The sequence below is a fragment of the Mastigoproctus giganteus genome, chromosome 1, assembly GCF_048544385.1.
Source record: "Mastigoproctus giganteus isolate SK-2022 chromosome 1, ASM4854438v1, whole genome shotgun sequence".
Classification (NCBI taxonomy): domain Eukaryota; kingdom Metazoa; phylum Arthropoda; class Arachnida; order Uropygi; family Thelyphonidae; genus Mastigoproctus; species Mastigoproctus giganteus.
This window is the reverse complement of record NC_143575.1, coordinates 25416128-25425319: the sequence shown is the minus strand read 5'-3', so window position 1 is coordinate 25425319 and position 9192 is coordinate 25416128.

The window sequence follows — 9192 nt, the reverse complement described above, 5'->3', positions numbered from 1 at the left end:
AGTGCTGCTCGCACTTACCCATAAGGGCCAGACATGTGAGTAAACTAGCTTTGTGTGTATGTTCTGTTGTTCTGGCTACTTGGCTATCAAGGAGCATCAGCCACCTGGAGAGATGATTTTGGGTACTCATTCACCCCACGAGAACGTGGGCCAGTCCTAATAGAGCTCGTACTGTCTAAATTCCAGACTCTGATCCAACTGATTTTGTTAAAAGGTGAGGCAGATCGTCTGAGGGTTCACTGCAGAGGAGGACAAGAAAAAAGTTCCCGTGGTGTTTAAAAAAATAACATATACAAAAACAAAAAGAAAACATATATAAAATAAGAAATAAAATATAAAAAGAAAATAAACATATATATATAAAAAAAGAACATATATATTAAATAGGAAACCAAAGAAATGTTGGTGACTCCGATTTCAGTGATAATTGTTACTCTCGGAATCCAGGCAACCATCTTCTTCTTTTTCACACTTCCGAAGCAAATTCTTGTAAATTCTGAAAAGTTGCTCGGGTGGGGAGAAGATTCTCACTCTGCCAGAATATAAATTAGAAACGCAGCCCTGCATTTGCAATCGTAAGGCATAATACAGACAGTCATAAAGTACGCGCTTTCAGTTTTCTACAGCTCTACACGCACCTTAATCTGTATCATGCATTGCTAGTTGTAATAATTTTTCATTGAGGTACCCATGTCCTGTTAAAATGTATGAAGTTTCCATTCCCATACAAAACCACGTTCTTCTCGACTTCTTTAGTAAATATGTATCTTCTGGTACAAAACTTCTTGTTATGACTTCCGTTGAGGAACTGCCCCATCTGTCTGCCCTAGTCAGTTCATTCCAACGTTTTTTTTTTTTTATTTTCTATCTTTGGATTGGTCTGTAAATCAAGCTGTAAATATAGATTTAAATTTGGTTCCTTTAAATTCTGTAACATAATCCTCGAAAAATATATAACATAAATCCAGTGGCATAGTTCCAGCTAATACTCACAATGCTGCAGTTGGTACTGTTCTACATGTACGATTAACAACAACTAATATCGGCCTTTCTATCATTTGTAACTTGTTTCGAAATCTTATTGTTCCAGTTCTATAAAACCATGCTCCTGCTGTAATGTGACAATAATTAAGAACACTGCTTGATAAAGTGAAAATATCGTTTTTCTAGAAGACTCCAGTCCGCTCTTCAAATTCTAATTATCATTCCCGAGAACTTTTTAATTTTCTCCGCAAAGTACATCAAATGAGGATGTATCTTGATGAACTTATTGTCCATCAGAATTCCTACATATGTGTTTTCTTTTACTAACGATAGCTGTATTTGATTAATTTTAATTGAGTTTTAAATGTCATCATTTTTGTTTTACTAAGATTTATTATGAATTTGTTATTAATAGATCACTGGAAGCGATCATTAAAGATGTAGTTAATCGTTTCTCAATGGCTACCCTTGTTCTACCTCGAATGGTGACCGTGACGTCTTCCGAAAAAACCTGTCGTTCTACAGCAATCAAAATCTCTTCCTCTCCTCAGGAAATGAGCGACCTTACTATAAATTTGAAGTACTCTAAGTTTTTCAGATAATGTTAAACCATGAATATCGGACTCATTACGATCAGTGTCACTCATTTTAAGCATTTTCAAAGTAGCTTCTCTAGTCATTTCTAGTATTTTATCTGTAATGTTTTGTGAAATTATTTCAATAATTTCATTTTGTATTTGATCACCGAAATAATGCACGATATTTTTCAATTCATATTTCTGAATACGGCAAATGTTTTCTGCCATAACTGAATCAAATTTAGCAATTGTTTCACTAAGTTTTAAAAAGTTGCCATTATCATTTTCATATAAATCTTTTGAAGAATCCGTGAATGCTATACATTGCCTTGCTAAAAATAGTATCATATATATAATTCTGGCTGTGCTCCAGAACACGGGTATCTCCGTTGTGGGTGTGGCCGAAGAACAGAGTGATTCTGATACTAAACAGTTGTTACTATCAGATTCTCTTTATACTAGCGGGGGTGTGAGGGCAGCTGGATCCAAACAAAACCAACTTGGACGAAATCCCCTCAATTAAAGTGCAAAGTAGGACAAAATCCCTTCGGACAAATAATGTAATAAGAATAAAAATTATGGTTTAAACATTTCGTATTATTATTTAAATAAATTTTCTGTTTATACTCCGGCACGACAACCAAGTCAGTAGAGTTTTACAATGAATCGTCAATACAAATATTTTATCGTATTTAGTAGTCACGGGCTTGAACCCAGGTCCACTCAAAGAACGCGTGCTATGCACTCCTGCTCCTGACCACTCGACTACGTCTTGCGGTTTTGTCCTACTTTGCACTTTAATTGAGGGGTTTTTGTCTTAGTAGAATTTTGGCCTACAGACGGCGGCAGCAGCCCCAAGAACAAAAAAAAAAAAAAAATTTCTGTTGACACACACGAGCAGTTCTCATTGTTAATGCGCGTGAAATCGCCTAGTAATGTACAGCGGGGGAAGAATTAGTGGTTGTATGTGGTGTTAATTTTTTTAGTTTAAAAAAAAAATGCTGTTCTGTTGTTTCTTTTTCGTCATTTCGGTTGCGACATATTGTGATGTCACGTAACATTCCCCCGTAATTTGCCTGCCACTTTGAATACTGGTACGCGTTAACCAATCACATGACCAGCGCGAATTCTGGGTATGTGGGACAGGCAGTTCGATAGGTTTTACGAGTACCCATAGGTTGCAGACTGGTAATCCCTTTGGCTCCTAGTTCGCCCTTAGAAGCAGCACTAATTGCCTGAAGGCCAGAGGTGCGAACAATGCGTTCCCAGTTGTCTCCTAATCTGTTCATTATATGGAAATTTTCTTTGTTCTGCAAAAACTGTTTTAAATGTAATTACCAAGGGGAATTCAAAAAATATCGACAAATAGAAAATTTCGCTATAAAGAAGTTTTTTAAACAGTTGTTCGACTTGCATAAGTCAAAAAAAAAATTATCTCTCCTTATCGCTTATCTCTCCAACCCACTTGCAGAGGCCCTGAGTATATTTACTATTCCTAACATACTGTTTATTTTCGTTCTCACATGTAATTCACCTAAAATGCTCTTGTGGCACATTTAATATTGCTAACAAATATTCTTTCTTATCACATACGATTTACGTGAAACGTTCTTATGGTACATTTACTTTATCTTATTTATTAACATTCTTACTTACACTAATCTTTCACCTTTCTCATTATTATTACATTTAACATTCTCTCTTTAGTGACCTTAATATAATAGTTCAGTGCCCATTTTTGCTTACCTAGTGTGAACAATATATTCAGGTATTGTAATTATCAATTAATTTACAGTTTTCTGTCGTTTTATAAAAATGTTTTGATCTTTTCAGGTGAATGATTAGGAACACCTTTCAGTACCACAATGACGGATAACGAAGGGAGTCATCTTATCTCCGAGCATTGCGACCAGATATTTTCAAAGCTTTCCTCTCTTCGTCAGCATAAGAAATTCAATTCGGACCACGGAATCTTCAAATGTGCAACTTTCGACAAAGAATTTCGTACATCATCACTCCTTCACATCCATGAGGACATTCACAGCTATAAGAGACTTTTCACTTGTAAAATTTGTGGGAAGACATTCAGACATTCACACCACCTCATTTTGCACAAAAGAATCCACATTGGTGAAAAGACTTTTTGTTGTAACATTTGTGGTAAAAGATTTTCACTAAAGCAATATCTTAGGTTTTACTCTGGTGAGAAGCCTTTCCAATGTGATATTTGTGATCGAAAATTCTCACAAAATTCAAGCCTTTTAAGACATTTTAGAACTCACACTAAAGAAAAGCCTTTCACATGCGAATATTGTGGAAAATCCTTTTCAACTTCATCAGATCTTTCAAAGCACAGACGGACCCATATTGGGGAAATGCCATTTTCGTGTGAGAAAATGTACAAAGACTTTTTATAATTCATCCAGTTTGAGATATCACAAGAGAGTGCATTCTAAGGAAAAGTCCTATTCTTGTGAATTCTGTCAGAAGGCATTTTCCCAGCGAGCAAATTATTCGCGCCACAGGAGAATCCTCACGGGTCAGAAGCCTCTTTCGTGTGAGTTTTGCAAGAAAACTTTTTTCTGTCTTACAATCTAACTGTACACCTAAGAGTCCACACCAGAGGAAAACCCTTCACGTGTGCAACGTGTGGCAAAGCATTTTCTCAGAAGTCCAACTGGTACCAGCATAAAAAAACTCCATTCTAAATGAACGTCACTCCAAAATGCATTTGTTTTCTGTTTTCACATGAGTTGTAGTTTTTGCACCAATCTTAATGATTCATTTTATCACAAAAATTTCTTTATTTTGGACAAAATGCTTTTAATTATAACTACTAATATTATTATTGTTCTTTTTCTTCTTTACTTGGAATTTATCATTTTAAAAACCCTTCCCTTTTTATGTTTCTTATTGATAATTAATGTCAGGTTCCCTTTTGTCTATATATTCATTTCTAAGATTTCATTTGTTTTCTTTATAATTTACTGATATTCTCTAGTATTTAATTTTTATAATAGTTTCTTTATTATGTCTTATTGCATAATAAGATTTTTATAAATTGAGTACCCTAATTTCGATAGTTCTGCAATTTATTTATAGTTACATGAAATACAAATATTATTGGAAAGTGCAGCAGTTGGTAAGCGAGATGAGGAGCACCCTTGTTGCATTGGACTTGAATTTCTGTAAAGTGTACTTTTCGGAATGTCGATGTTATGGGACTTCTTGAAGTGGAACTTCTTTAGGCGCGCTTCAGGCAGTTTTCAGATGGGACTAACTGCGTTCGTCGATTGACAAAAAACGCAATGAAAATGCGACCGTTGCCAGAAGAAACGCATTATAGGCACTCTGGACAGCCAACTATCATGCCCAGTTAACTTGTGGAAAATATTCTTCCGATTTTCACGTATAATTGAATGTTGTTAATTGGTAAGGTAATAAAGTATAAATCTATGCTCAATATCTTTACTTTTATTATAATTGTAATTATAATAAAATTCGTTTTTAATTATAACAGAGCACGTATACCTGCAATGCGACCACGGCAACCACTTCAAATTGAGTACAAAGGAGAGCTCTAAGCTATATCAACAGCGAAAGAAATTACAGCGTTTGATGGAGTTGAACAAAAAAGCCGGAGAAGATCCACCCACATCTTCAGAGCCTTACATCTCCCCAGAAATGTGAATTTGAAGGAGTCGTGGAAGTTGATACTGCAAATGAAAACGACGAAAAGTCCCCGAAGTCCAATCGTAAACAAAAAGCAAAGAAGCCAAAACCGACTGCCAGAAGTGCTCCATCAAATCGTTCAACATGTACCGGGCGTAAGCAGCAGGATTTTAAAAAACTCTGAAGCATCCATGCACAGAACATCCTTCCTCACATAAAGCAACAATAGCACTCTTTTTTTCGTGGCGTCAACTGCACGTAACTCGCCATCCTGACACACGCAAGAAATGACTGCAACTCTTGCAGAGCGTGCTTATATAGCTGAAAGTAACAGCTGATGCAATATTACCTCATCACCTACGCGTGTCAATCTTATCTGATGCAATCTTTAAGAAATATTGCCATATATTTACGTTATTCGGACGACGATTACAATTTTAAGGCGTGATGCACTTTCTTTGAACACTAGTGTAATTACACGTTTTTCCCAAGGCGGATGAAAAACTTTAGGCTAGAATCCGGGAAGTGAATCAAAGAACTTTTACTGACTACTCTTTACAACGTGACTGAGTTTGTCGTTTTCAGACGTGAGTTGCATGGTGTTATCGTCGCGAATTTCGAGTTTTCCTCCAGAAAACTGGTAAATCGACCACAGAATACACCATTTGCACACACTTTATAATAATTGTCATATTATTAATAATTATTAATAATTGTCATATTATTAATAATTATTAATAATTGTCATATTATTAATAATTGACTAAACGTACTCTACCATACACACACACATTGCCTTGCATATTATAGTTTCCTCCGTCTATCTAATTATTATATTGGAAATTCTCTAATTTCAAGTTATGATACAGTTCTGGAATTAGGTGACTATTCCGATCTGACAATCATCGCTCTTCCCATGTGGACGGCATGATATTTTAGACTTCAAAATATGGCTTAATTAAGCGTTCTTCCTCGATTTTTAAGAACGACGTTTTTAAATGTCGTTCTTAAAAACGACAAGGCATTTTCACAACGAGAACATGGTATGCATAAAGACAATGCACACAGGGAAGAAATCTTTCTCGTGTGAGTTTTGCCGGAAAGCATTTTCAACTTCTTTCATTCTGACTGTGCCAGAAGAGTCGACATCAGATTAAATGGCAACCCAATGGTCGCGGGTTCGAATTCCACCTCGGCCTTGGATATCACGATGGTGCCTCACTGTCCGGTTATATACGATAAAAAAAAAAAAAAAAAACTAGACAGAATTATTGTACCATTAAGCATCGTCATATAGACTAACAGGCCAAGTGAAAAGGGACATCCCCGCTGAACCGTAGTCGAGTGGTCACGCATGAGGGGTTATAAGTACACGTGCTTTGAGTGACCAGGCTTTAAGTCGGTGACTGCTAAATACTGTGCTGTTTCTCGTATTCTCTGTATATGTCTGTGTGGTTGTCCCGGAGTAGAAACAGAAATTTTATAATCGTGATATGTAGAAGAATTCTTTATTATATACAGAAAGCACATTGCTGTATACAACTCCCTTCACGGCTACAAGCCAGGGGTTTACATAAAAGAAATCATATAATACAATAAACACAAAAAAAAAAAAAAAAAAAAAAAAAAAGAGCATTATGACTCCTGAAAAGTTTGTACACTGGGATGATGGATTCAGGGCAGTGATGAATAGGTCTCCGGGAGCAGGGTCTACTGTCCTCTAACGTGGTCCTGGGAAGGAAGTGGACCGAGTTCTTTCTGCCTATATTCCTTGTCGACTGCGAATTTGTAGAGGTCGCCGTCCAAGGACTGTATGTCTTGCAGCATTTGCACGGGTAGGAACCGCTCAGTTAGCTTTAACCGGTTTGGAGTGGCCTATAGGATTGGATTAGCCCTAAGGCTTGGGACCGGGATCCTCCATCCACAGTTAGCCCAGAAATCTGGCACTGAAATAATGCCGACCATCATTTTGATGGCAAAGACGAGTCTTCTCTCGTGAATGATGGCAGGAAGACGTCTCATGTTGAGAGCTGCCGCCATCTAGGTGGTCCTTGGTGTAGAGGGAAGCCGAAATTTCCATATGGCCCACTTCAGTAGCCAGAATTCCCCCGCGAAAATCCGTCTAAGATGGGTCGTAGCAGTTGAGGTCCAGACTTCGGCGCCATACAATATTACCGGATAAACACATGTCTTAATATATCTGCACCCAACAGCCTGGTCATGGACGTGCATTAGTTGTTGTTTAATCATCCACCGGAGTCGACAAAACTTTATTTGCAAGTTGTCTATGTGCGGTACAAAGGAGAGCTTTTGATCAAAAATAACGCCCAGATCTGTATGTTGCTGGACGGCAGAAATCAGAAATGTTTCTATCAGCATATTATAAAGACCGACCGATGTAATTTGTATACGAGTCCGCAACACAATGAAGCATGCTTTTGAGAGACAGATTAGTTGGTGCCAGTTGTTGAAGGATATTAGTCTCATCAGCAACCTAGTTCATACTGCTCCGTGTATAATATGTCTGTAAACTGCGTTTTTTCTGAGGTCGATTTGCTATACGAGAAACCGAGTTTGCGGGAGAAAAAAATCACGCAACCCCTCGCCTAAGACAGACTAACTCAGAGACGTTGTCATAAAGACCCATAAAAAATCCTTTCCTCATTCCTGGGCTTTAAAATCATGTCTTTTCCACCCAGTGTGGTTCAGACGGTTATTATACCAACCGTGCTAGACATAGTGATTTTACAAACTACACGAAGTCATAGTTGTGATGTCATTGTAAATAATGACACAGATACGACTTCATACGCGCAAAAGGATCACGGGAGACAAAATGTGTTACAACGCCCTCTAATTTACTATTATAGATCACAGGCCGATTGCGAAAACGAAGTTGCCATTGCTTTTCCAGCTGAGGCGGACTGGCCATAAGTCTTAATGTGGAAACGCCGGTTGGCCAGTGTGATTTTGGCCCTAAACTAGGGTTACCATCCGTCCTCTTTTAACCGGATTTGTCCGGATTTTTTGTCTAAAATTTTTGCCCGGGTGGATTTTTATAAATTTGTCTAAATGTCCCGATTTTTATATTATACGCCATTTTTTTATGCAAGCTCGACGAAAACTACCGAGTTACGTTATACAGAATCTTTTTCGGAATAGGAGACGATTCTTCAATTCGAATTTCCGTATTGACAATTAGGCGGAAAACCCCGACGACGCTCAGTTTAGTGCATTGAGATTGTTACCAACCCACGCCTGCTTCAGAATTTACGCTCATATAAATTTTATAGAGTCTAGCAATACAATATTTTGGTTTAGAGAGTAGATAACGCGTGAAGATCGGATGGTGTGCTAGAAAAAGATATATAAATTACAGGAATTCCAGCATGTCAAATAAATATCGACAGTTAGAGGGCCTGTTTTCTCTAGAAATTGATTGTAGCATATGAAAACGTGGATTTGAGCTGTGTGCACACCAAATTGATCAAAAGTTGCGTACTGTCCACTAAATTTGGTATACTTATCAACGATCCAATCAAGAGGCAGACACTAGTTTATTTAATACGAAAGTTTACCTTTTTTTAGAATACTGTTTTTCACTTTAATTACAAAAATATTTATTATCCATCTTTATACCTGTAGGTACTTTTCTGCAATTAGATTAGTTTAGTTGTGAATGTAAAACATAACCTAAATCTAATAAAATTTACGCTTCACTACTTACAATAAAAATATTTATTATTACAGTATTTCAATTATAAAAATTAATATTATAAAGACTATACTTCCCCTAAAATGCCTAAAAGGAAGTGCATGTTTACAGAGGAGATGAAAAACAAATTTCCGTGTTTTGTATCTGGCCGAGAGGAATGGGAAGCTGAATGTAAAGTTTGCATAAGCAAACTTTACATTCAGCTTGGGGACGTATGTTTTAATAGCCAATAAAGGGGTTGGT